The following is a 4,977-nucleotide window of genomic DNA, read 5'->3' as shown; positions in this document are numbered from 1 at the left end:
TCACTTCGGCTTGAATGTTAATTCAATCATCAATTTTGGTATATTTAAAAAGCTGGATTTAAATGAGTTGTAAATTAAGACTGTTAAACATCAGGAATCTTGGCAATTGGGTAAGCATTTATAGATTGTTTTATTTATGATAACAAAGCACTGATTATAGAATTACATATGCATTTATATACAGATTTATAATAAATTTCTGTGATGTCAGAAAAATTTCTTAGAGTGATATATTTAACAGAGTGGATATATGACAGTTTCCTAATTCAAAAGGCATTAGGCCTTGTTTGGGAACAATCCTTTTTGCATGTATTAGGCTTAGAGTTGTAAATTAGGGTTCTCCAGAGAGCCAGAATCAATAGAATACACTCACACACACACACACACTTCAAAGAGTTCATGGAAAATAGAATTCAAAGATGTGTATATTTTGGCAAACCATTTTTCATGTATATGCGTATTTCCCATAATATGCATCTTCTAGGATATATATATATACATATATATATATATATATATATATGTCGCCTATCATGATGTGGATACATATATGAGGGACATTTGCTCACCTCACCTGAATGTGGCAGCTGAGAAGTCCCACAGGAGGCCCCTCAGAAGCTGGAGAACAGGGGTCCTGCTAGCGTGGCTCAGTCCAAGTCTGAAAGCTCAGAACCAGAGGAGCTGGTGTACAGCTGTTAGTCAGGGACCCATACCCTGAGAACTCAGGTGGCTCCTGGGGCAAGTCCCAGTGTTTGAAGGCTGGAGAATCTGGGGTCTGATTTCTGAGGGCAGGAGAAGAGGGGCCCAGCTCCGTGGAGAGGGAGGAGAGGGAGAACACTTAGCTTCCCTCTGCCTTTGTATCCTGTCCGGAGCCTTAGCTGACTGGATGATGGCCAGCCTCATTGAGGGCTCTTCTGCCTTACTGGACCCACAAATTCAAATGCCAGTATCTTCCAGAAATACCCTAACAGGCGTACCCAGAAATAATGCTTTACCAGTTACCTGAGTATCCCGTAAGTCAATTGATTTGGCACCTAAATCTAACCATCAGAAGCAGAGTATCAAAGCAGTTTGGCTTCAACACAATGTGAACTGGAATTCACTTTGTATAAAAATATGGAAAACTGATGGAATGAATGGATCACTGTGGTCTCACGGATCAGGGAACCGAAATCTCTGGGAAGATGGATGGCCCATAATAAACCAGGCATGGTTGGCTGTGTTTCCCAACAGCATTTCGTCATGTTAGGGAAGCAGTGGTACTGAGTTCAGAGTGGTGGCTGGCATGTGGATTCATTCTGGGCCAGTGACCGTGCTCACTCTGGCAGCACATATTCTAACAGTGGAATGGTACAGAGAAGATCCTGGCCCCTGTGCCATGAGGTTAGGCAGATTTGTGAAGCATTTCATATATATATATATATATATATATATATATATATATAAAATTTATTAAAGGCCAGTGATCCATGCCTGGAACAGAAGAAGAACAAAACAAAGAGCAAATCACATTTTAAATTAAAATGTTCAAAAAATCATTGGACAGGCAATATTGCCTTGACATTCCTTTCGCAAAATGAGATGAGAGGTGTTAACTGTTTTACCAGAGACCACTGGACATCTTTGGCATCTGGCAAACCAGAGGGGGACTTTGCTGTGCCCATGAGCAAGAGCAAAGCAGCCTCTTTGAGCTTCTTTGAGCATAGCCTTTAGGATTGTCAGAAATATTTTTGAATAGATCTTTGCTTGTGTCTAACAACCTATTTGGTAAATGCTAGCAAGACCTGAGGATTTGGGGTTCATATTTATCTGACCTTATTTTTTCCTATAGCAGTTAATTGTATCAACTTGCCTGGGCTAAGGGTTGCCCAGATATCAGGTAAAATATCATTTTTTTTACTTTTATTTAATGAATATAAATTTCCAAAGTATAGCTTATGGATTACAATGGCTCCCCCCCCACCATAACTTCCCTCCCACCCGCAACCCTCCCCTTTCCCGCTCCCTCTTCCCTTCCATTCATATCAAGATTCATTTTCAATTCTCTTTATATACAGAAGATCAGTTTAGTATATATTAAGTAAAGATTTCAACAGTTTGCCCCCACACAGCAACACAAAGTGAAAAAATGCTATTGGAGTACTAGTTATAGCATTAAATAACAGTGTACAGCACATTAAAGACAGAGATCCTACATGATATTTTTTAAAAAATTGATTAATTTTCTATGCAATTTCCAATTTAACACCAGGTTTTTTTTTCATTTTCAATTATCTTTATATACAGAAGATCGATTCAGTATATACTAAGTAAGGATTTCATCAGTTTGCACCCACACAGAAACACAAAGTGTAAAAATACTGTTTCAGTACTAGTTATAGCATCACTTCACATTGGACAACACATTAAGGACAGATCCCACATGAGACATAAGTACACAGTGACTCCTGTTGTTGACTTAACAATTTGACACTCTTGTTTATGGTGTCAGTAATCTCCCTAGGCTCTAGTCATGAGTTGCCAAGGCTATGGAAGCCTTTAGGGTTCACCGACTTTGATCTTATTCCGATAGGGTCATAGTCAAAGTGGAAGTTCTCTCCTCCCTTCAGAGAAAGGTACCTCCTTCTTTAATGGCCCCGTTCTTTCCACTGGGACCTCACTTGCAGAGATCTTTCATTTAGGTCTTGTAAAATATCATTTTTAAGTGTGACTGTATTTTCAGAAGATATTAGCATTTGTATCAATGGACAAGTTAAAATTATCTACCAACATCAAAGTGGGCAGATATCATCAAATCATTTGAAGGCCCAAAAACGGGCAGGGGATGGATGGAATTTGCTATGTCTACTTGAGCTGGGATATTCCTCATTCCTTACTCTTGGAGAGAGACCTCTTTCCTGGGTCTCCAGCTTACAGACAGCAGGTCACTGACATTCACAGCCTGCATAGTCATGTGAGCCAGTTCCTCACAGTAAATCTCTCTGTGTCTATGTGTATTCTACTGCTTCTGTTCCTCTGGACAACCTTGACCAACACAGCACTCCAGACTGATGAGGTCTAGAGCAAGTACTGCACTAAAAACTCAGTAACAATTCCTACTTCATAGGATTACACATGAGGAATAAAGGGCTAGCCGTGTCTGTCATATACTATTACTCAACAAAACTTAGCACATAAATGAGTATTTGGAAAGAAGAGAGCATAGAGCCAGAGGGCTCCAGAACAAATCCCCCTTCTTTGAGGTGCAGGGTGTGAGGCGAGCTCTGGGTATCAATTACCTTCCCTGCGTGTGCTTTCTCCATGTTTTCCCTCATGGGAATATAAAATGGATACTTTGCAAAGATGAAATTAGATAATCATTTCTGCCATGGTGCAATGTAATAGGAAAAATGTCACAGAATGCTGGATGTTACGATCATTTCTCTCTTGTAGTATTTCTTTAGGTCCCAAGTGGCCATTTTGTTAAATTCAGATACTCTGACTTTGACTTGTCTTTCCTGCAAATCCAGTGCTCATTTATTTGTATTAACTTATTTGTATTTATTCATACTTCACAGGAATAAATGCACATTTCTTTCATTCTTTTTATTATCTGTTATAATAGCTTTGTTGAAGTATAATTTCCATACCATAGAATTTACACTGTAACTGTACAACTCAGTGATTTTAGTAAATTTATTGAGTTGTGCAGTCTTCATCAAAATTCAGTTTTAAAACATTTCCATTTCTCCCAGAAATTCCCTTGTGCCTGTTTACAGTTAATTCTTTTCTCCACTCAGTGATATTCATTTAAGCACATATATTACATTTTTCACAGATAATTTTATTATTCTTGCTCTTTAAAGAAGCTTCAGATATTAAACAAGATATTGAGAGAGCATATTATTATTAACCAAGGAGGCTGAGATCAGAGTTACAGTGGCCATGTTTCAAGAATGATTTCACAGCATTGCAGCCGTAAGTCCTAATGGCTGACATTTTCTGCCAAGTGACAGGTACCTTCCACTCTCTTTCTGTGATAGGTGCTAAAGTGCCTATCGGGGTGCCATGGAGGAAGTGATCTTCATAGTTAGATCCTTGCTGGGGATTGCCAAGAATACTTCAGATCTGTATAAAAGAGGAAGGACTGTGTTTTATCCCTGACTTTGCAATTTACAGACTGTGTGATGTTGGATAAGCTACTTAATGTCACTAAACTTATTTTCTCATTTGTAGAGTTGGAATTAATATTTCTTTTTCCTTTTACAGCATCGTAGGGTTGTTATGTAGTAAAAAAATTTTGTCTAGAGACTATATCTTGTGAAAATATGTTATATGTAGGTCAGTTTTTCCCATCATTATTAATAAAGACTAATTCTGTATCAATTTTCCAATTACAGTTAACTCATTTTACCAAAGTCCTGAAACTGAGTTGACAAATAAATAAGATATTTTTCATCCTTAGGAATACAAACTCTGTTGTTCATATGGGACATTGGTTGAAAGTAATTAACATCCATCTGAGTTACCTTTTCATATCACATGGATGACTGAAATCTTAATTTTAATAGTGCGTGTAGAGAATTTGCTGAAATTTTAATATAATTCTATCTTGAAGTCCCGGAAATCTAATGTTTGACTTTTCTTGATGAAATTTGCCAAGAACTTTCATCTTTCCATTTGAGGAAGAATTTTTAGTTGCTTGTGGCATTCTGCAGGGAGCTGCCTACACAATGAGGTAGCATTTTCCCTTCTTTGTCAAGCTCAATACTATCTTGTCATGTGGGGGGAAGCAAGCTATTTGCATTGTCTTTAAGAGGAAAGGAATGAAATGGGGAATTTTTGAAATTCTGTACATCCCACTTCTCAAACGCCTTTTCTGTCAGATTCTTCTGCTGTTGAGTGGAACCATTGTTGCTAAAGTCAGGAGAGCTTCCTGCTAGCGCAGAGCTTTCCTCAGCTTGTGCATGACGGAGAAAGACTTACTCTGCAGGTGTA

General features: G+C 38.2%; 1 non-coding gene across 1 annotated transcript; it reads left to right on the top strand.

The window, feature by feature from the left end:
* The first annotated feature begins 1,312 nt into the window (after positions 1–1,312).
* LOC133774038 (U6 spliceosomal RNA) lies at positions 1,313–1,416 on the top strand. Its single transcript, XR_009868016.1, has one exon. It is a non-coding gene; the product is annotated as a U6 spliceosomal RNA (small nuclear RNA).
* The last annotated feature ends 3,561 nt before the right edge of the window (positions 1,417–4,977 follow it).

Source organism: Lepus europaeus, chromosome 14, assembly GCF_033115175.1.
Source record: "Lepus europaeus isolate LE1 chromosome 14, mLepTim1.pri, whole genome shotgun sequence".
Taxonomy (NCBI): domain Eukaryota; kingdom Metazoa; phylum Chordata; class Mammalia; order Lagomorpha; family Leporidae; genus Lepus; species Lepus europaeus.
Note: the sequence above shows the minus strand (reverse complement) of the source record. Positions and strands in the feature narration are given on the sequence as shown.